The sequence below is a fragment of the Terrapene carolina genome, unplaced genomic scaffold, assembly GCF_002925995.2.
Source record: "Terrapene carolina triunguis isolate 2854851 unplaced genomic scaffold, T_m_triunguis-2.0 Scaffold85, whole genome shotgun sequence".
Taxonomy (NCBI): Eukaryota; Metazoa; Chordata; order Testudines; family Emydidae; genus Terrapene; species Terrapene triunguis.
In genome coordinates this window covers 23,792,466-23,816,406 of record NW_020664436.1, presented here as the reverse complement: position 1 = coordinate 23,816,406, position 23,941 = coordinate 23,792,466, and the positions used below count along the sequence as shown (strand labels likewise).

The 23,941-nt window shown below is 45.6% G+C and overlaps 1 long non-coding RNA gene across 1 annotated transcript; it reads right to left on the bottom strand.

The window, feature by feature from the left end:
• Positions 1-4,987: 4,987 nt before the first annotated feature.
• Positions 4,988-22,995, bottom strand: LOC115271183. The gene is made up of 3 exons (XR_003899790.1): positions 22,893-22,995; positions 13,877-13,933; positions 4,988-5,260 (listed from the first exon to the last, which is right to left on the bottom strand). It is a non-coding gene; the product is annotated as an uncharacterized LOC115271183 (long non-coding RNA).
• Between the last annotated feature and the right edge of the window lie 946 nt (positions 22,996-23,941).

Genomic DNA, 23,941 nt, shown 5'->3' with positions numbered 1-23,941 from the left:
AGTGGCCCTGGAGGTTTTTCGCCTTCCTCCGCAGCATAGGGCAGGGGTCGCAAGCTGGAAGATTCTCTGCGACTTGAAGTCTTTAGATCACGATCTGGAGACTTCAACAGCAGAGTTAAGGGAAAGTGGGGGGGTCAGCTTTTGTGGCCTGCATCATGCGGGAGGTCAGACTAGATGACCACATTGGTCCCTTCTGACCTTAAAGTCTATGAGTCTATGAGCTTCTTTTGCTCACAGCACCAACACTACTCTTTTTGCCTGCTCCCTTGACCCAAAAACCTCTCCCCTGTTTTCTTCTAAGGTCTGCCACTGCTTTCAGCCGCTCCTTTGGGCATCTGTGCTCAGAAACTTCAGAAACTTCTCTTACGTGCAGTTTATGGCTACAGTTATGCTAATTGAAGGGTAAATTCACACCTATCAACCTCAATCCCATAACAAGGTTTCACCCAACTCATAAAACTATCCTCCCAATGGTTATTTGATTAATGGTGGCTATTTTCATAGCTACCTAGGGCAGCCCATAGAGATAGATTATCACATCACTACCCCTTCTCACCCTGACTAGGCCAAGTAACCGGATTTTATCTTTCTGGGATGCCACAAGTGGCTATAAAAATAACCACCTCACAAGCTGCTGCTGCTACCAGAGGTTGCAGGAAAGCTGTAGACCTCGCAATCCACACGATAGGTAAGAGAAGAAACTACGGCTCTGAGTCCACTTGAGAGGCAGTCTTCAAATATGGGAGTAGCTAGGCTGCTCTGAAGGGGAAGTCTGCTGGGCAGTCATATGGAGCAAAAGTGGCTCCTTCCCCCAGGAAAGCAATTTCTCATCTAAGCAGTCTCGTTAGAGACAAACCATGGAGGCCAAGAAAAGCTAAGAGCAGTGAAAACAAAATTTCAATAATCCATGGTAGCTACTGTCAGTCTACAGTCTAGGTAGATTTTCTGCTGGGTGTACAGTCAATATTAGTGCATTTGAATTTAAATAAAACCCAACAACAGCAAAGAATCGGTTCTGCAGTACAAGAGCCTTGGGAATATGGCACTTGATTTCACTTTGGATGGTTTCTAGGTGAGTTCCTCCCCTTTTGCCCCTCAGAACGCAATCCTGTGGATGGTTGAGCACCTGCAACATCAACTAATGTCAACAGGAGCCAGCCGCATGTGCTGATCACCAGGACCTGGCTTTGAAGGGGCTCCTACGCCAATTTACAAAGGATGAAACCAATGCACTGGTTTGAGAACTCATGCACATTATGCCTCTGGGGCAGACATGTGTAGCCACAAGAATCCATCTCTACAAAGGATACCAGTGTATGATTCCAGTGAAAACATCCCTATTTGACTATGCTCCTAATGGCAGCAGATTTACAACCTTGCTTGCAGCTAAACCTGCTAACAGTGACATAATGCAAGAAGCATTTAAAGGTGCAAACCATGGTATTAAGTTGATTACTTGAGAAGCACAGTGGGAATAAGTGGAGGAGCCCTAGGGGCTGAGTGGATAACTTAAGAAATGCATTCCTCAGTGATAAATGAGAACCTCTGGCCTGCCCTCAGTTTGGTGTCATGGTGCTTAATACTTAAAACTGCAAGACAGCAAGTTAAACTCTAGTAATAGGAATAGCAGTCAGCTTGGAGGGAGTTTGTGCATGAAGTCACTGTCTCTCAGCATGAGCAACCCAGCTTGTATGTTAACTGCAGACAGTTGGTGATAGAAAGTAATTAGAAAACAGAACAAGGTGCATGGATTTTAGGGAATCAGCTGACAGCAAATCATTCATGATAACACTGTGGTTTAAGGTGCACATCCACGCCCTCCAGCATTGAAGTCAGGCTGTCTGAACTGGAATTAATTTGCAAACTGGATACCATCAGATTAGGCCTGAATAAAGACTGGGAGTGGTTGGGCCATTACAAAATGTAACTTAATCTCCCCAATACTAATTTCCCCCTACTGTTACTCACACCTTCTTGTCAACTGTCTGTAATGGGCCACTCTCTTACCACTTCAAAAGAGATTTTTCCTCCCTTGGTATCCTGCTGTTAATTGATTTATCTCGTTAGACTGACCTCACACTTGGTAAAGCAACCTGCATCCTTTCATGTATTTATACCTGCTCCTGTAATTTTCACTTCATGCATCTGATGAAGTGGGTTCTAGCCCACGAAAGCTTATGCCCAAATAAAGTTGTTAGTCTCTAAAGTGCCACATGAACTCCTCGTTGTTACAACCCTTTAGTCATCTTGCTCTCTATGGCCTCCCTTGATAATTTCCAATTCCCGCTTTCCCTCCCGAATGTCTCATCACCTGAGTTTACTGGGCATATCATCTTTATCAGATTATGTGCAACTGTTTGTTGATCCCCAGAACTATTTCAAGTAAATCTTGTGCACATTATATTCTAGGGTACTTCTCATAAACCTGCCCTATGAGATTAGAGTACAACAGCGATGGGCCTCAGGACAGAACTACATGCAAGACCCTTACCCACAGAAACAAATATTGGGGGAGGGAGGGAAGGGGACACTGGAGTGGGTGGGAACTGGAATTCAGACTGTCGAGAGGGAAGAGAGCTACTTACATGAGAGAGGTCACAGGGAGCGTCTCCTAACAACCCTCTTGCTTACAGCACATTCAGATACCACCAGACTGATGTTCACAATTGCTGACTGTAACACAGAACAGGTTCACCACTTGCAGAGCACCCCCTCATGGCCAGGGGTGGCTCTACATCACGCTCAACACACTTCTCAGGGCTCCTTAAAACTCCATAGTCTGGTTGGGTGCTGCAGTGACTTGGCCCTCTGGCTGAGTCCTTAACAAAAGGCCACCCCTTCTGGGGAAAGAGAAGTTCCTTAGTCTAAACTCAAAACAAAAAACTCAAAGTATTTGCCCCAGTCTCAAGCTAAGTCCAACCCCGCCTTCCCAAGCAGCCTGTCCTCTCTAAGGGCTTGTCTACACTTACAGCACTGCCCCGGTGTAGCTGCAGTACTTTGTGAAGACACTCCCTATGCCGATGGGAGAGCTTCTCCTGTCAGTGTAGTTATACTGACATAAGTTTGTAATGTAGAACAGAGCTCAGTCTTCTGTCCCCAGTTTTCAGCCCTTCCCAGCTCTCCCGCAGCCTCTCCTGAGCACCTTTGGGTTGCTCCATGCTCTTTCCCAAGCAGATACTCCCAGGCTTTCCTACCTGGAGTTCTTCACAGGCCTCTGCCTGCCTTGTGCTTTCCTCTCACTCCTCCCATCCTTCCTGCATTCACCTACCACCACCAATTCTTCCCTCCAGGCTTCTGCGGGGTAGATAAGGTAGAGTACTGATTGGGTCACATGACTCACCAGCCACATGACCTTTATCTTCCCCACCTGGGGCGGAGAAGTTAGCTGTGTCACAGATGGGGCTGAGACACATCTCCCTGTAAAGGATCAGCCACCCTGTGACACTGGCTAACCTCTGCTAGTCCCAACTAATAGTACATAGGGCATGATCCAATGTCCACCAACATCAGCGCTTGGGGCTTTACATTGATGTCAATGGGCTGTGGTTCAGGCTGACACGGTGGTGGTGGGTGCTATATAAAACCCTAAGGTAGATAGGGAAGAGCAAACCTTGTAGAACTGGAGGTGCTGTGAACTACTCTTGGTGATCCTAAGACCAGCTGGCGTTCATGCTGAACTTTCAGAAACAAAACATTTGTGGGTTTGAATTTAGGCAAGATGGCTTCCCTTATCCCCAGTCAGAACCACATTTGAAATATTTCCCTCCCCTCACAGGGGTGAAAGTCCAGCTCTTATAGCATACATGTAAGAAACAGGGCTTGAAAATTAGGCATGGAAATCATTCTGCTTGCTTTTCAACCATGTCCAGCTGCTCACACTGCAAGCCCTGGAAGTGTGGTGAGATGAAGGAGGAGCCCGGAGATGGAAAGGAAAGATGGATCTGAAAGAGAAGAGGGTGGGGTTCCGCAGCAGGAGCGACTAGCAACAGAATAAGTGAGAGAATGGAAGACTCGGGTGGCTGAATTATGTTACCTTTGACAGCACTCTTTACTGGTGTATGTATCCTGTCAATGCACACGTGTGCCTGCACATGCAGGCATGCACTCCTTGCCTCCTGACAGACTGGCTGTGCCTCCCTCTCACTGAATTCCAGAGATGTTACGTGTCCTTCAGAAAGGAAGAACTATTTATGCCACAGGCATAAATAAATCCAGAAAGCATTTGCAATAACACAGATTGCTAACGGCCCAATCTTGATCCCACTGAAGTCAACGACAAAATTCCTATTGGTTTCAGTGATAGGTGGATCAGGATCTGAACAGCGCAAGGGGGAACACAACAAAGGCAAACAGAAATGGGCGTAAGAATGAACTGACAGAAAATAATCTTGGTTTCCAGGAGGAGTGAGGAATTGTTCTGGACAGCTCTGTGTGTCTGTCAAACTTTCAGCAACACAGGAGCAGGCAGACCCTGGACGTACATTCAGCACCTTGATCCTGTGGTGGTATGCATGTTAGAACTGCATAGATAGATTAGGCAAGACTGATTTGTGCTTGATTAAAAAAAGAACAGGGTGAGGATTCATGCTGTGTAATAATTTCTATTTGTTATTTAAAACCACATCACCTTTGTTTTTCTTTCAGATGCCAATTCATGTCTGCCCTTTGACTGGATGAACTTAACATAAGAACATAAGAACGGCCATACTGTGTCAGACCAAAAGTCCATCTAGCCTAGTATTCTGTCTTTCAACAGTGGCCAATGCCAGGTGCCCCAGAGGGAATGAACAGAACAGGTAATCATCAAGTGATCCATCCCCTGTCGCCCATTCCCAGCTTCTGGCAAACAAAGGCTAGGGACACCATCCCTACCCATCCTGGCTAATAGCCATTGATGTACCTGTCCTCCATGAACTTATCTAGTTCTTTTTTGAACCCTGTTATAGTCTTGGCCTTCACAACATTGTCTGGCAAAGAGTTCCCCAGGTTGACATACCAGTATAATAATCATTGGTAGCAGTATCACAGGATAGCCTAGAGACGCTAACTGAGATCTGGATCCCCATTGTGCCCCAAAAGGGATTTTTTTTTAAAGAAAGAAGCAAAACAAATTAAAGGTTGTGTGAGCCAGGGAACATGTGAGCGCTGCTGACTTTAGCAGATGTCTCTGTCGAAGCTGATCCGGTTTCACTAAAGGAAACTCTGTTAATGCTGGAATAGTGTGTCAGTTGGTCTGTGATGGAAGTCCAAGGGTCCCCACCTTGCAAAGAGAAAACACAAGTAGAGGATTAAGTTGCCACATTGTATTTTTGTTTTTATATTAATAATGACATTTTTAAACCACATGTCATCCTGTTTACATGCTTAAGTGGTCACATTATACGTACTAAGGCTCAAAACTAGTCTCTAAAATCCCAAATTCTCCAGCTACAATTCCTTAACTACTCTGGAGGATGCAGCAGCCTTGTGTTCATTTCTGGCTACAATGCTATTTGTGCCAAGCAATGCATTAAAAATGTCAGCCTTCAAATATATATATATATAATGTTTGCATTTGCAACAAGAGACTTGAAAGATTTGGTTGTTGGGTGAACCTGTCCTATTGCAATCAATGGGAGTTTTGCTGCTGACTTCATTGAGGCTAAGACTTTCCAGGTATGTATTTGAACTTATTCATATCTTTCAGTAAAGAAATCCAGCTGAAAACATCACAAGAAAAGGCTTTCTTGCTAGATTTCCAGTATTGCCTGGTTTCAGTTGATTGGAAAGACTGCAAGAATTGTTCCTGTATGATAATTTGGAATTTCTGCTTCTGGTAGCAGCTGAAATCAAGACTTCAGTCCCGGAGCATCCACGGAGTCAGTGTCTATGCCATGGCGTCAACATTACAGAGCAGTTCAGTGTCCAGAGAAAGGCAGGGATACATACACACGTTCACATTACAATAATTTTGCATTATTTGCCCACCCTAGGATTGCAAAATACTTTACAGACAATAATCAGTCGATCCTCACAACTCTCTTCCGACAAAGGCAAGAATTATTTCTACATTTCACAGACAGGGAAACCAGAGTTTAAGGCTGAATCTGAATGGTTGAAGTCAATAGGAAGGTTGCCATTGACTTCAACTGGAGCAGGATCAAACACTAACATGATTTTGCCCCAAGATCATTTAGCAAGTAAATGGCAGAACTGGGAAACAGACCTCGGACTCCTGGCTCTGTGCTCTAAACACGCTCCCTCTTCCTGAGTGCATGTAGCAGAGCGGGAAGCAGCCAGGTCAGAAATAGCTCAAGTAAGCAGTTCCATGGCACCTTGCAGCAAGATCAATACTAGGAACAATGTCCTTCAGATCCTCCAAGAGGTCAGTCTACCTCAGAGAGGTCAGAGCTTTACAATGAAAGCACAAGGGCGTGACTGTGCCAGGGCACATGCTGAGACAGTTTGGCACAAACAGAAAACCTGGCCTGGCCTGGAGCCACCTAGTTTACATTAGGTTTAGGGAGCTGGGGAAAATGCTATTTCAATCAGCAGGGCCCGGGATCCTTCTGAAATGAGGGGTTTTACAAGGAGCAGGTTTGCTGCTGTGGATTATAACAGCTGGGGCCAAGCCAACACAAGCTCTATCTCTTTGTTTTCATTGGCACTGATCTGTGTATAATCAATAGCGTTGTTTGGACAAAGGGGAAAATACCCTGTTGAACAAAGAGCATTGATTGCTCAAATCAGCATCATTCTTTTCAAAACAGAACAGCCATCAAAGTGAGCAAATTAGGCGAAGGCAACGGTCTTGTTCTCATGCAAACGTCTTTAATTCAAGAAAAGTAAAGGATAATCGTCATTTGCATTTGCAGCCATGGGATGATCTCAAAGCATTTAAAAACACTTATTGAATTAATCCTGTAAGCACCTTCCCCCTCCTCCGGGAAGCATTATGTTCACCATTAATCATGTGGGCAACTGGAACCGAAGTGGCAAGTGACTTGCCCCAGTTACCCAGTGACTCAGTGGAAAAGCTTGAAATACAATCCAGGTGTTCTGGCTCCCACTCAGCTGGTAGAATACTTTCTAAGACCTTGTATTTCTCCAAGTTTTCCCTGAGAAATCTGATGCTCATTAAATGCATTTTGGGAAAACAGGACATTCTGAGATAGGAATATGATGTGGGTTTAGAAATTCAGGGTCTGGGGGATTTGACACCAGATTTGGGATCCAACTTAGTGTGGGGGTCCACTTCTCTCAATTCTGCAAGGCTCCAACACTGCCTCCTTTCTCCTGTGGCCTCCAAATCCTTCCATATCTTTCAGACTCAAGTCATGCGGTCTATCAGGTCCAAAAATTGACAAGTTGTTGAGAGATATCTATCAAGCAGATTATGGGAGGACCTGAAAATCTGTAACATATTCCTGGTTAAAACATGCAAGAAAGTTCTCACTTTTCAGGACTCTTGAATTAGTTTCTATTCTGATGAGTGTCATATCCTAACCTCCTGAAAGAGAAGAACAGCCTTTTCCTGGGGAGGTCATACTTAGCTTGTCTGTAGAGAAGCAGGATGCTAGATTGACGGGGTCTTTCCAAGGCTATAATCCGTTTGACCCCAGGTAAAATTTGTTGGCCAGACATGTATTTTCCTATTGTCAGAAGCAGCTCACTTGTGTGTTCAGCATGCAGAATAAAGACTTCATTAAACAGTAATGGACATGGACACTCTGGAGACTATAGTTGCCACCAGTCTCAGATTTGGCAGTGCCGGTGTGCCCCCTGCCAAGTGTCCGACAATGGCTTGTAACACTGTGCTGTTGCAGGGTAGCATGATGATGCAATATCAAGACATCATCATGATGCAAACATGGTATCATGGTGTGATGGCTTTGTCCTAGAAAACAATGGTTAACTCAGGCAACCTACATAGAGAGTAATGACTAATGGCCTAATTCACTTTCCCTGGTTTTACACTGGTGTAACTATTAATGTCAGTGGAAGTACTCCTGGATTTACAGGGGTGTAAGTGTGAGCAGAAGCAGGCTATTATGGACCTAACAGAGGGAGGCATTTATGTTCTGCTTCACTCCCGTTCCCTTCATGAGGAACTATGGAACTCTATGGAAACTCGGGCAGTAGTTACTGCCTGTTCTATTTGTTCCTACCATCCGCTGTGGACTTTATGGAATCAACAGCATTATTATTATCTGTATTTGGGGATTTGCTCTTGGAGGTTTCTGTTTGTACCTTGCAGCTATAATGCATCTTGCTTTAATTCTCTTGTCTCCTCCCACAGATGACATCATCTGATGTAATGAAGGGTCTTTTCTGTCCGACTGGGCTAGGCTGAATATTGGTTGGATTTGGTCCCTGAGGGAAGCAGGTGTTTGCTCAGAGCCATTCCATCCCCAGAATTAGGCTGGTCAAATCCCTTCAACTTGCTGCATTTTTTGTTTGAATCTAAATGAGATTTGAGGGTTCTGAGGAGCAGGTGGGATATGCTGATTATTTGAATCCTTGTTGTTTGAGTGCATGATGAGTAGTTTATTTTTTCCTTTTCTTTCATGTTCACATGATGTTTTACACTGATTTCCCCTCCACACGTTTATTGCCAGACAGAGCGATATAATGGACACTGTGAATTTCACTCGCAGGGACTTTTGTAAGAGCTTGATATGGCTGGACTGTGAACTCAGTAAGAGGCAGTGTGTGTATCTAATTCTAAAATACAATAACAGACTTCTTCTTGGATTATGTTGAGTTTGCTTAATGTATGATTGCTTATTGTTCGCCTGTGTAATGATGCACACGGGGTTTAGCACAATTTGAAAATATTAATGAACATGATAACATTTTAAATAATACATCATCCAAAATCCTCCCATAGCTTAAAGGAACACTGTCAATATAAATTCACATTGAGCAGGAAAATAAAAAAAGATTTTCCCTTATCTGTATTACTTAGGGTATGTCTACACTACGAAATTAGGTCGAATTTATAGAAGCCGGATTTATAGAAATCGGTTTTATACAGTCAATTGTGTGTGTCCCCACATAAAATGCTCTAAGTGCATTAAGTCAGCGGACCGCGTCCACAGTACCGAGGCTAGCGTCGACTTCCGGAGCGTTGCACTGTGGGTAGCTATCCCACAGTTCCCGCAGTCTCCGCCGCCCACTGGAATTCTGGGTTGAGATCCCAATGCCTGATGATGCAAAAACAGTGTCGTGGGAGGTTCTGGGTACATGTCGTCAGGCCCCTCCCCCTCCATCATAGCAACGGCAGACAATCGATTCGCGCCTTTTTACCTGGGTTACCTGTGCAGACAACATACCCTGGCAAGCATGGAGCCCGCTCAGCTCAGCTCAGCTCACCATCACCATATGTCATCTGGGTGCCGGCAGACGTGGGGCTGCATTGCTATACAGCAGCAGCTCCTTGCCTTTTGGCAGCGGATGGTGTATTACGCTGGTATCCGTCGTCGTCGTACTCCTCAGTGAGGTCAGAGGCACCTGGGCAGACATGTTTTGTCTCCTGGAGACTCAGTCCTGCCGGCAGTCCTATTGAACAGTCTTGACGATGATGGCTAGCAGTCGTAATACAGCATCTTCTGCCAAGCACCCAGAAGATGCCGATGGCTATCAGTCATGCTGCACCGTCTGCTGCCAGCCTAAGATGTAAAAAATAGATGGACCAGATTTGTTCTGTATTCATTTGCTTCCCCCTCCCTCTGTGAAATCAACGGCCTGCTAAACCCAGGGTTTTGAGTTCAATCTTTGGGGGGGCCATTCTGTGTGACAGTTGTTTGTGTTTCTCCCTGATGCACAGCCACCTCTGTTGATTTTAATTCCCTGTAAGCCATGTCGTCACTCGCCCCTCCCTCCCTCCATCAGACAATAGTTTTGTGCCTTTTTTCAGCCCAGACGCCATAGCACTGGGATCATGGAGCCCGCTCAGATCACTGCGGCAATTATGAGCACTATGAACACCATGCGCATTGTCCTGGAGTATATGCAGAGCCAGAACTTGCCAAAGCAAAACCAGGCAAGGAGGCGATTGCAGCGATTGCAGCGCGGCGACGAGAGTGATGAGGAAATTGACATGGACACAGACCTCTCACAAAGTACAGGCCCCAGCAATGTGCAAATCATGGTGTTACTGGGGCAGGTTCATGCCGTGGAACGCCGATTCTGGGCCTGGGAAACAAGCACAGACTTGTGGGACCGCATCATGTTGCAGGTGTGGGACGATTCCCAGTGGCTGCGAAACTTTCGCATGCGTAAGGGCACTTTCATGGAACTTTGTGACTTGCTTTCCCCTGCCCTGAAGTGCCAGAATACCAGGATGAGAGCAGCCCTCACAGTTGAGAAGCGAGTGGCGATAGCCCTGTGGAAGCTTGCAATGCCAGACAGCTATCGGTCAGTCGGGAATCAATTTGGAGTGGGCAAATCTACTGTGGGGGCTGCTGTGATCCAAGTAGCCAACGCAATCAAAGACCTGCTGATATCAAGGGTAGTGACTCTGGGAAACATACAGGTCATAGTGGATGACTTTGCTGCAATGGGGTTCCCAAACTGTGGTGGGGCGATAGACGGAACCCATATCCCTATCTTGTCACCGGAGCACCAAGCCACCGAGTACATAAACCGCAAGGAGTACTTTTCAATGCTGCTGCAAGCCCTGGTGGATCACAAGGGACGTTTCACTAACATCAACGTGGGATGGCCGGGAAAGGTACATGATGCTCGCGTCTTCAGGAACTCTGGTCTGTTTCAAAAGCTGGAGGAAGGGACTTTCTTCCTGGACCAGAAAATAACCGTTGGGGATGTTGAAATGCCTATTGTTATCCTTGGTGACCCAGCCTACCCCTTAATGCCATGGCTCATGAAGCCGTACACAGGCAGCCTGGATAGTAGTCAGGACCTGTTCAACTATAGGCTGAGCAAGTGCCGAATGGTGGTAGAATGTGCATTTGGATGTTTAAAAGCGCGCTGGCGCAGTTTACTGACGTGGATAGACCTCAGCGAAGCCAATATTCCAATTGTTATTGCTTCTTGCTGTGCGCTCCACAATATCTGTGAGAGTAAGGGGGAGACATTTATGGCGGGGTGGGAGGTTGAGGCAAATCGCCTGGCTGCTGATTACGTGCAGCCAGACACCAGGGCGGTTAGAAGAGTACAGCAGGACGCAGTGCGCATCATAGAAGCTTTGAAAACCAGTTTTGTGACTGGCCAGGCTACGGTGTGAAACTTCTGTTTGTTTCTCCTTGATGAACCCTTCTCCCCCCCCCGGTTCACTCTACTTCCCTGTAAACTAACCACCCTCCCCTCCCCCCTTCGAGCACCGCTTGCAGAGGCAATGAAGTCATTGTTACTTCACATTCATGCATTCCTTATTAATTCGTCACACAACTAGGGGGATAACTGCCAAGGTAGCCTGGGAGGGGTGGGGGAGGAGGGAAGGAGAAGGACACACTGCAGTTTAAAACTTTAAAACTTTAACACTTATTGAAGGCCAGCCTTCTGATGCTTGGGCAATCATCTGGGGTGGAGTGGCTGGGTGGCCGGAGGCCCCCCCCAACCGCGTTCTTGGGCGTCTGGGTGAGGAGGCAATGTAACTTGGGGAGGAGGGCTGTTGGTTACACAGGGGTTGTAGCAGCGGTCTCTGCTCCTGCTGCCTTTCCTGCAGCTCAACCATACGCTGGAGCATTTCAGTTTGATACTACAGCAGCCGGAGCATCGACTCTTGCCTTCTGTCAGCAAGCTGACACCACCTATCCTCTTCAGCCCGCCACTTGCTCTCTTCAGCCCGCGATTCAGCCCGCCACCTCTCCTCTCATTCATATTGTGCTTTTTTGCACTCTGACATCGACTGCCTCCATGCATTCTGCTGTGCTCTGTCAGCGTGGGAGGACATCTGGAGCTCCGAGAACATATCATCCCGAGTCCGCCGTTTTCTCCTTCTAATCTTCACTAGCCTCTATGAAGGAGAAACATTTGCAGCTGGTGGAGGAGAAGGGAGAGGTGGTTAAAAAAGACACATTTTAGAGAACAATGGGTACACTCTTTCACGTTAAATTTTGCTGTTCACATTACACAGCACATGTGCTTTCGTTACAAGGTCGCATTTTTCCTCTTATATTGAGGGCCTGCCGGTTTGGTGTGAGAGATAACTCACGCAGTGCCAGGCAGCAGAATTTGGCTTGCAGGCAGCCATGGTAAGCCACAGTCTTTTGGCTTTTTTAACCTTCATAACATGTGGGAATGGTTTCAAACAGCAGTGCCCTCATTTCCCATACCAAGCACCCGTTGGGTTGGCCATTTAAAATGGGTTTGCAATGTAAAAGGAGGGGCTGTGGTTTCCGGGTTAACATGCAGCACAAACCCAACTCCCCCCCCCCACCCCCAATTCTCTGGGATGATCACTTCACCCCTCCCCGCCACCGCGTGGCTAACAGCGGGGAACATTTCTGTTCAGCCGAGCAGGAACGGGCACCTCTGAATGTCCCCTTAATAAAATCACCCCATTTTAACCAGGTGACCGTGAATGATATCACTCTCCTGAGGATAACAAAGAGAGATAAGGAATGGATGTTGTCTGCATGCCAGCAAACACTGGGACCATACGCTGCCATGCTTTGTTATGCAATGATTCCAGACTACGTGCTACTGGCCTGGCGTGGTAAAGTGTCCTACCATGGCGGACGGGATAAGGCAGCCCTCCCCAGAAACCTTTTGCAAAGGCTTTGGGAGTACATGAAGGAGAGCTTTCTGGATATGTCCCTGGAGAATTTCCGCTCCATCCCCATACATGTTACCAGACTTTTCCAGTAGCTGTACTGGCTGCGATTGCCAGGGCAAATTAATCATTAAACACGCTTGCTTTTAAACCATGTGTAATATTTACAAAGGTACACTCACCAGAGGTCCCTTGTGTGCCCTCAGGGTCTGGGAGCACACCTTGGGTGAGTTCGGGGGTTACTGGTTCCAGGTCCAGGGTGATAAACTGGCTGTTGGGGAAACCGGTTTCTCTGCTTCCTTGCTGTGAGCTATCTTCATTGTCTTCATCATCATCTTCCTTGTCCACAAACCCACTTCCCTGTTGCGTGATTCTCCGTTGATGGAGTCAAAGCACACGGTTGGGGTAGTGGTGGCTACACCCCCTAGCATGGCATGCAGCTCCGCATAGAAGCGGCATGTTTGCGGCTCTGCCCTGGACCTTCCGTTTGCCTCTCTGGCTTTGTGGTAGGCTTGCCTTAGCTCCTTAATTTTCACGCGGCACTGCTGTGTGTCCCTGTTATGGCCTCTGTCCTTCATGGCCTTTGAGACTTTTTCTGATATTTTGCCATTTCGTTTACTGCTACGGAGTTCAGCTAGCACTGATTCGTCTCCCCATATGGCGAGCAGATCCCGTACCTCCCGTTCGGTCCATGCTGGAGCTCTTTTGCGATCCTGGGACTCCATCATGGTTACCTGTGCTGATGAGCTCTGCGTGGTCACCTGTACTCTCCACGCTGGGCAAACAGGAAATGAAATTCAAAAGTTCGTGGGGCTTTTCCTGTCTACCTGGTCAGTGCATCTGAGTTGAGAGTGCTGTCCAGAGCGGTCACAATGAAGCACTGTGGGATAGCTCCCGGAGGCCAATAACATCAAATTCCGTCCACACTACCCCAAATCTGACCCGCAAAGGCTGATTCAGCGCTAATCCCCTCGTCGGAGGTGGAGTAAAGAAACTGGTTTAAAGGGCCCTTTAAGTCGAAAAAAAGGGCTTCGTCGTGTGGACGTGTCCAGGCTTAATTTGATTTAACGCTGCTAAATTCGACCTAAACTCATAGTGTAGACCAGGCCTTACTATCAGTCTTATAACCTAATAGGCTATTCGCAGTGAAAGACTTACCTGGGGGCCTGATTCACCAGTTTTACACTGGTTTAGTGGAGTCACATCAGGACAAATCTAGTGGAATGTAAAAATAGACGTTAAATTAGGTGAACACTGGTGAATCAGCCTTTTTACAATTTGAACTATTGGTTTATGTTCTACAGGCCAGCCAGGGTGGGCATGAAACTGCAGTGGTCAATTTCACTTTCTGACCATAGTTATTTTCTCTTTCTGGTTCCCCTGCACTGGTGTATAACTCTGCAGCATTTGCAATTCCAACATTGCAGTGGGATCTTTAAATTAAAAAAGAAAGTTTTTATGAATGTTTAATTAATGAATGCAACACATCTGATCTCTATCAGGGTTTTCTAATTCCTCCCCTTCCCGTATTTTTGCAAAATCTAAATGTTGGGCCTAAACTAAACTAACAGCCCTTTAATCACTTACCAGCTGGCCCTGAGAATCCTGCATTATTGACCCCCGGGCACTCCATCAGCTGTAAGAAGGATTTGGATCAGTTAAACATTCATCCAAACTCCCCTTAGCCTTCTTGAGCCTTGTATGCTCTATGAACTGTCAGCGGGAACTGGTGAACTGGAACTTCTTTCACCATTTTGCAAGGAAAATACAAACTGGTTAAACCTGGATGTCAGCTATATGGGAATCTCATCATGGTGACAGAGCTGGGACACTAGACTTCGGGAAGTTATGGCAGCAACTATTTCACTTTTCAAGGACGCATTCGTTTTAAAATGAATACTGCCCCAATTTTGACACCGAAGGGCTGATGCGGGAGTTGCTGCATACAAGCAACAGTCATTGAGGTCACTGGGAGCTGCCTGTATGATGTGGCTGCATAACTGAGCACCATATGTTCACCAAAAATAGCTCTAGCGCAGAACCGATGCATTTTCTTTCAAGTGCAACCAGTGATCAGCTGCCCAAATTTGAGCAAGGGGCTTCCTCAAAAATATTCTGCCTCAGTCCACTAAGTGATACCTGTGACATTTTGTGTAAAACATTCCAGCCACTCCATATTCATGCACCATCCCCAAGTCCATCCTTTCTTCCACTGCTGGCTCTGCACCTCTCCATCCAACATGCACCCCCCTCGCCATAACCTCATGGAGGCTCCTCTAGGTAGCTCCAGCAATAGCGGGGGTGGCAGGTGGGTGTCCTGTGTTAGCAGCTTGGCCACTTGAGTCGCAGGAGCAGTCAGCAGCCGTGGGAATGGAGAGGTTATGTGGATGTAGCGATTTCCCCAGGCACTCCCACTGGCACTGGTAGGGTTTGCAGGCGGGGAGTCCTGTTGGTAGCATCTGTGGCAGCTGCCGCACAGCAGCTGCCTGAGTCGGCTCAGGCCCAGCCCCAGAGACAGCTGAACATTTTAACAAGCCGAATCAGGCTTCGCATTTTGGGCCTGTGAAACATTTTTGTGCCACCCACCGCCCCACCATTGTTTCTTGGAGAAACAGTGCAAAGACTTTGAAGAGAGCTGGAGTAAAAGGGGAGAAGGTGGCGAGCAGTGTGTGTGTGTGAGAGAAAAAAATCCTGAATTCAGCTTTCCATGAGAAATCTGAAAACTTACACCTCTTTGGAGAACTTCTAACCATTATTTGCTTTTCCACCTTGTAGATCCCCCATTTCCTAGTTGTGGTTGGGACTGGATGAAATATTGAAAAAAAAAAAAAAGTTGTCTTGGCATTTCCATGTGCAGGACTAGAATCAGGAAGCCCTTTAGATGCAGTGGTGTAGGTGCAGTCTAAAAACCTAAGTAGAACAGAGGACCAGAAATCTCCCGAGAATGCCTCTTCTAATGTCTAGCTAATCCATTTCCCAGATACCTGAGGATTGGATCATTTGATAATATCTCAGCTTCTAGGTTTTTACCCCAAACAAATCTCGATCTTTTTAGGGATAATTCAGAAGGGACCCTTTATTAAAGGCAGTTCTAAGGGAAATCTCTGTGCTGTGCAGTCTGGTTTGTTCAAACTAATGATTTTCCTGATGCATACAGTGAAACCAAATGGTATTGATCCACTCCACACCCCACCTCCTTGCAGCTTTGCAATATTACACAGAGCTTCACTGAGAAAAATGCTTCATTAGTGGATGCTATTGATTGGAGGCTGTGATTAATTCCTTCCTCCCTTCGGGTGCACCTCTGTAATAAATTCACTCAATTTAAAAACCTTACAACCAGTAGGCCCAACCGACTGAAAGGAAGTGACACTTGACCCTCCAGTCCTGCTCCTTGTTGCGGTCGAGAGATTTTCTGCCTCATCCGTATAAACATGATAATACATAGCACTTGTACAGTGCCTTCCATGAGGGCACGTTAGAAACACAAACGTATTTAGACTCCCTAACCCCTGAGAGATAGGGAAGTACTATTGTCCCCATTTCACAGATGGCGGTAACTGAAGAACTGATTGATAAAGTATCCTAACAGGCCACACAGTGAGTCAGTATCAGAGCCTGGAGTGGAGCCTAGATCTAGAGCCCCCCAGTCATGTGACCTAACCAGTAGACCACACTGCCTCCACTTTGCTTTCTGTTCCCCTTCATTCTTGCTCTCTGGCCCCTCCCCATCCCTTTTTCTCTTGTTCACTACAGGACTGATCCAAAGATGGACAGACTCCCATTGACTTTAATAGGCTTTAGATCCGGCCCTGTTTGCACTCTTCCTCTAATGCTGCTTTTGAGTGAAGCAAGGCAAAATCAGCACTGGAGAACCAGACCGAAGCAGCAAAGCTGATCTCTCCATAATGAAGGCGCAGGAGTAGTGCTCCCAATCGAATGCTCAGTGTCAGCAGTAGGCAAGGAGCTCTCCTTCAAGAACTTTCCTGCCTTGGGCAAGTATTTCTATTCAAAACAGAAGTTAAACAAAATAAACCCATGCATGCAATACAGATACAACACAACTACAACCACACCGGCTCGGCTGGTGGCTTCCCTGGCGCTACAGCTGAGCCTGAGCCACAAAGCTCAGATCTGGATTTTGGTCTGAGCCCATCTTTAACTAGTTCAGCTAGTGCGAAGTCTCAGCCGCGAAGATACCACGCTCCAGAGAGTAGTTTGATTCACTCCTGCACCAATGGGAGCAGCCATACCCCATGGGAGGTCAGGCAGTGTTTATAGTGCCATCCTCCTCGGAAACTCCACCAGTCAGGGAAGCTTTCAGTGTCAGATTCATAGTTGCTTAGAGTTTAAAGCCAGAAGGGACCATTAAATCACCTAATCTGAACTCTGATAACGTGCATGCAGTTATCTCTGTAATGAGCCCCATAACTATAACTTGTGTTTGGCTAAAGCATCTCTTTCAGAAAGGCATCCAGTACTGAAGACATCAAGAGATGGAGAATCCACCACTTCTCTTGTTCCTATGGTTAATCTCCCTCACTGTTAAAAACGTGTGCCTTGTTTCTAATCTGAATTTGTCTGACTGCAGCTTCCAGCCATTGATTCTTGTTATACCTTTCTCCGCTAGATTAAAGAGTCCTTTAGTACCCAGTATTTTCTCCCCATGACGGTACTTACACACTGTAATCAAATCACCTCTCAATCTTCTTTTTGATAAGCTAAACAGATTGAGCTCTAAGTCTCTCATTGTAAGGCATTTTCTCTGAGCTATCAAATCATTTTTGTGGCTCTTTTCAGCCCCCTCTCCAATTTTCCAACATCCTTTAAAATGGACACCACAACTGGATGTAGTCTCCAGTACAGGTCTCACCAATGCCTTATATAGAGGTAAAATCACCTCCCTACCTCTACTCACTACTCCCCTGTATAACATCTAAGGATCACATTAGCCCTTTTTGCCATAGCATCACACTGAGAGCTCATCTTGAGTTGCTTATTCACACATTGCTTATTCCCCGAGATCCTTTACAGGGTCACTGTTTTCCAGAATACAGTCCCCCATTCTGTAGATATGGCCTGTATTCCTTGCTCCTAGACATAATAACTTTGCATTTGGCTGCATTAAAATTCATTTTGTTTGAATGGGCCCAGTTTACCAAACAATCCGGATCGCTCTGCATAACTGCTCTGTCGGCATCATTATTTACCATTCTGCCAATCTTCATGTAATCCGGACATTTTATCAGCAGTGATTTTATATTTACTTTCAGATCATGTTGAATAGCACTGGATCTAGAACTGTGGAACCCCACTAGAAACCCCCCCATTTGATGACGATTCCCCATTGACAACTACTTTTTGAAAACTATCAGCTGGTTAGTTCTTAATCTGTTTAAGATGTGATTTTTTGATATTGTTTAGTGCTAATTTTTTAGTTAGTATGTTGTGCAGTATTAAGTCACATACCTTACAAAAGTCTAAGTATGTTACAGCTACACAGTTACCTTTGTCAACCAAACTTGTAATCACACCAAAGAATTAAACAAGACCTATTTTCCATAAAGCCATGTTGACTGGCATTAATTATATACCTATCCTTTAATTCTTTATCAGTTGAATCCTGTAACATTTTTTCTGTTATTTTGCACAGAACTGATGTCAGACGAACTGGTCTGTAGATACCCGGGTCATCCCACTCACCCTTTTTGAATATTGGCACAACATTAGCACTTTTCTAGTCTTCTGGAATTTCCCTGTATTCCAAGATTTATTAAAAATTAACATCAGCAGCAAAGAGGTCGCCTCAGCCAACTCTTTTAAAACTCTTGGGTGCAAGTTATCTAGGCCTAATTATTTAAAAGTGTTTATCCCTAGTAGATGTTGTCTAACATCCTTCTTAGTTATTAATGAACTGGAAAATACTTCATCATTCTCATGATACAAAAATATCACGCTGCTTCTTTCCAAATACAGAACAGAAACATGTATTGAGCACTGCTGCTTTTTCTGCATCATCATTAACAATTTTACCCCTCTATCTAGTGATGGGACTATCCCATTGCTAGGATTGCTTTTGTTCCTTACATACTTAAAAACCTCCATATTGCACAGATGGCGCTATCACAGGGCATCCCTTCACCTTGCCTGCAAGTACCACTGCCTAGCCTGTTCTTGTGGTCTCCCAGTCACAACCATGTGCGGACTATTTGTCTTTCACCACATGTGCACTTAACCTTCAGTTTCAAAGCACAACAGAATGTACCACAGGTTTACAGCAGGAGGAGACTTCCACACAGCTTTCTCTCCTCTCCTAGGCTCAATCACCCTCTTGAGCTCCCCTTCACTTCCTGTGCTTCCCAAACATACAGCCTCACAATTACTGAGCCAATAGCCTCATCAGCCCAGCAACTGCCACCCAAGTCTCAGTAATCCCTAATAAAAAGGGGTTATTTGCCTTCAATTAAGCCTGCAGTCTTCCCGGTGCTGCAGCAACCAGGGCGCTACAGCTAGCATCCAGTCACAGGGGCTCCACGAATTTATTTCCTTGTGTTAATATTATTGTAATCTTTCCTCATGTTTAAGTATATGTAGTTTAATGCTTACTTTTATGTGTGTCATTTTCAGTAACTTTACACACACATTATTCTCTAGATTGCTTAAATTATAGCATAAGTGCAGTTTAAATGGAGTCCTTGTGCTTATATAGTTCCTCTCACCCTGATTGCCTTAAACCTTCTATGTGGAATATAAAGTCTAAGTTACACTGCACTTATTTCACTAAAGATCAATTGATAATCTCCCCTCTCCACAGGCATGCCAGCAAAGTGGGGATGAAGCCTGGTCTAATGCAGTGTTTCTCCGTGGACTGGCGCCAGCCCCTGAGATCGCCCTGGCACAGTTTAGGAAGGCAGCCTGCTGGTCTTTAGTATCAAAAAGGTTGAGAAACACTGGCCTAATGGATAAGACTGGGAGTCAGGAGACTATCTAGGTTCTATTCTGAGATTTGCCACCGACCTGCTGAGAGACTGGGGCAAAACGCTGGCCTCAGCTTTCCTATCTGTTAATTGGGGATAATGATACTTTCTTTCCTCTATGAAGTGTTTTGAGATCTACCCAAAAGAAGGGCTTGTATGGGTCTGATGCAAAGTCCACTAAAGGTAATGGGAGTCTTTACAATGACTTCTGTAGGCTTTGGATCAGTCTCTGTGACAGTAAAACAATGCTGATTATTATTTAGTGTGTTAGCAGAAGGCTCATGCCTGGTTGTATGTGTGGATCCCATCACACACTTCACAGTGTTATGACGCGTCATCTAAGAGGACACAGCACACTGGGATACGTCAGCTATGAACCATGCGGTTAGCTGAGAAGCCGAGTTCAAGATCATTTATAAACAGGAAGCAGGAATTGTTGGGTTTGATTTTGTCTCTTTAACTCACGCCTAAGACACTGGTGGTTAGCATTTACGATAACCATTTTTTCCAAAAGGTAATGAGTGGAATAAGTGAAGAGGAAAGCTGAAACCAGAAAGGGTCTGGATCCAATCTGTTATTCGCTCCTCATGGAAAGATCAACTATGGTTCAGAACTTTCCAGCTGGTAAAACTTTCACTCTGTAAATTCAATGTGAAACCAAATGTGTTTCTTTAAACGGATCCTCTGCAGACTTTCAAAGATGCTGGCAGGTCAGATGTATCCAATTAGCAAGGGTCTGTGACAGCACGCAAAGGGCCCTGAGGGGAGGGAAAGGGAATCTTCCAAAGCACATCTTGCATGCACTGAGTTGAGCTGCAATATGTTCACTCCTTGGGGTGAAGCGCAGTTTGAGCTCAGGGAAAGAGCAAATAGCAGTCTGCGCATGGAGCACAGAGAGAAGGATCCCGCAGTGGAATGGTTTATACAGTGGAGCCAGGTGAGTAAGAGCCAAATTCTGCTCTTGGATATTCACACGTGGCACCCGTTGGTGGTAATGTGAGCCCCACACATGCATCCAAGAGCACAATTTTGCCTAAAATGATTAAGTAGAGCAGAGTGAAGAGCCGGGGATTTTTTAAAAATACTCTACCTGACTTGTCATGTGAGTTGCTTATGTTTTATGAGGCCTAAAATTTCTGGCATATTAGGCCACACCCTGTGAGTCCTTCCTCAGGCAAAATTCTCATTGATGTCAGTGGCAATTTTGACTTAGTACGAAGTACAGGATGAGCCTTTAAGTCCCCTTCTTCACTCCCAGTGAAGTCAATAAAAGTTTAATTGGACCTTTAAAGAGCACTGTCCTTTTACACACAGACACCTTCCTCCGCCTCCAGGCCCCTCACCAAACCAAGCTCCCGGCTGGTGCTATCCTAAAGAAGCATGATTGCTAGGGACCCAGTTCAGATAAAATGAGAATTTACAGGAAATTTAAAAGAGGAACTTTAACCTAAAACTTAAATTGAATCCAGGCCTATTTTGAATTTCAAACGTTTTAATTTCTCTGCGCTGGCTGGAGCTGGAAATGCAGAAGTGACAGTTTGCGCTCTTGGGATTTCTGGACCGTCTGGAAGTGGCAAACACTGAACATCTTGTGAATAAGTGTGTTTGTGTGAGACTTCTAGCCCAACTTTGCACAACCAAGACCTCCACATGGTTTGGTAAGGTTCCACCTTTACGGGTGTTTTTCTAACTCTTTGGAGGATCATCCCTCACTGCTCAGAGATAGGCCCAAGTGACTTTGGTCAGATCAGTACTTCCCTAAATGTAGGAACTGGGATCCAGGGTTCCAGCTTAGCCCCCTATATAGCTAGGAAAACAGTTGTGAAGTTTGGATCCAGATACAAACTAGCTCAAAGATCTAGGGTGTTTGGATCTGGGCTCTAGCTCTAACTTATTGCAACAATAGGATGCTGATCCAAACTTCCTCCAGGAGAAGGGGAGCTCAGAATCAGGGATTTGGAGGTCAGCGTACCTCTATTGCTTACAGCCGCTGCTTTGAGATTGTCCACCAAATAAAGAAACAAGTTGAAAGCTTTCCAAAAGTACAGCATAACACTATTGCTTTATAGTTACACAGAACCTTTCAGCCTGAGGGATCTCAGAGCATTTCACAAATTACACGCGTACACTGCCACTGAACTGCAGCCTCCCTGGGGTAAAGGCCAGCACAGGATACTGTGTAAGAGCAGGAGAGGAGGTGAGAAAAGGACAGTGAGAAAAACCCCTATTGTTATGGCATCAGTTAACAGCCATGCAGAAAGCAGGCACAACCTCGGTTTGTAAGGACGCAGCTGAAAGAAATGTGAACAAAGATGGTTTTGTGGTGAAGGTGCTGGTCTGGAACTCAGGAAACCGGGGTTCTCAGCTCTGTCACAGGCTTCCTGCGTGACCTTGGACAAGTTTCTGTATCTTTCTGCCTCGTTCCTGATCTGTAAAATGGGAATATAGTAACACTTCCCTGCCATCCTCACAGAGGTGCTGTGGTGATAAATCCATTACTTAAAGCCAGTCTCTCACTGATAGAGGTCAGGATGAGACCTATGCTAGGGAGCCAGATGATCCCATATCTGCCTACTGTGGGTTTTGTACAACTTCCTCTGAGGCATCTGGCACTGTCTACTGCCAGAGATGGGATACAGCACTAGATGGACCTTGGATCTGATCCCATCTGGTAATACCTTTGGTCCTATGCATATGACGCATTCACATACCAAGGAGCTGGGGGGGGGGCACATAAATAGATTATATAAGTGGAGACGTGAGAAGTGCTTCTGTAACAGTAATACAGACAGTATCTCATCAAGCTGGCTTATGAACAGAGAGGGGCCGATCATAGAGGCTACTAATTTGCTTCAGTTCACCTGATAAAAATAAATATATCTCCCAAGGTTAGTTCTCTGTGTAAGTATCTTACCTCACTGCTGTCTGACAGCAAAATCACGAACAAAGACTCAAAGTACAGGTGTCTTTGAGGAAAGGCTGAACATGGCTTTACATTTTAGATGGGCTTTAGGTTAGAAAAATAATAAAACCAAACATCTTAATAGAAAGATCAGCTCTAAGGACAATAATCCGGCCAGACAACAGCAGGATGCAAAGAGACCTGGGGAATGTTTGATGTAAAATCAAGGTCGTGCCCAGAAAATCAGAGACAGACGTTGAGAGCGGTATGTGAACCATTAAAAAGGAAAGGAAACCTGAGACAAGCTGCTCTGAAAGCTTCCAAAGACGCCGCTCTCTCTGTTTGTGGACGCTGAAGCCCCCGCTTCCTTCTGAGTCTGGCAGAGCGGCGAATGCCGTGGTGTGGTACTGTCAGAGGAAAGGAAACCCAGAATAGAAACAGGAGGCGAGTTAGGGAAGTGCTTTAAAAATTCCCTTCTGAGCATTAATCTAGAGGGAGGGGAGAGTTTCAATGCTTAGGCTCCAGATCCTGAACCCAAGTGACTGAACCCCTCCCTTTACCTACAGAGCACATACAGAATGGGCAGCAGGGCACTAGCTTCCCCAGGGCCTCCAACCCTGAAAAGAACAACAGGAGAGCATGTCAGTCCCCGGACCATTCAGACCTTAGCCCAGGGTAGTCCTTCTTTTTTTTTTTTTTTTGTCCAGATCTCGGTCAAGGTCCAGACTCCAGAGAAAATAATAAAAAAAATAACAATAATGACGATAAATAAAAAGATTTCGGAGTCTGTTCAAAAGTACCTGGTTGTCCAGATTTGGCCCGTGATCCACCTATTGACTACCCCTGCCTTAGTCTCTCTGCTGGGACTGCTGGATGGCAGAGTTGGACCTAGTGTGCTATTCAATCCCCAGGATTGGACAGAGACCAAACTCATTTTCACACCGGGTCAGACAGTTTGCCCTTCCCTTTGAGACCTTTCACAAGCTTGCCCTCCCTGTTCACCCCTTCTTAGGGGCCTGTGATACTGAACTTTGAAGTCAATAGTTTTGCCATTAACTTCATTGGGAGGAGGAGCAGGGCCTTCTATCTTATCATGTCATCCCTATTCCACTCTGTCATCAATGCCAACCTCATTGCCCTTAATATCTTTGTACTTTCTTCCTCCCTTCCCATCATGGAATATCCTCCCTGAACTAAGCTATAAAACCTCTAATCTGTCCTCCGTCCCTACTCAAGACCCACTTCTACATTGATGTAACCTCCAGTTGGGAATGACTAACTAGCCAGCCAGCAGGGTCTCCTAATATTCATCTTATGTATTAGTTTCTCATAATTTCACATTGA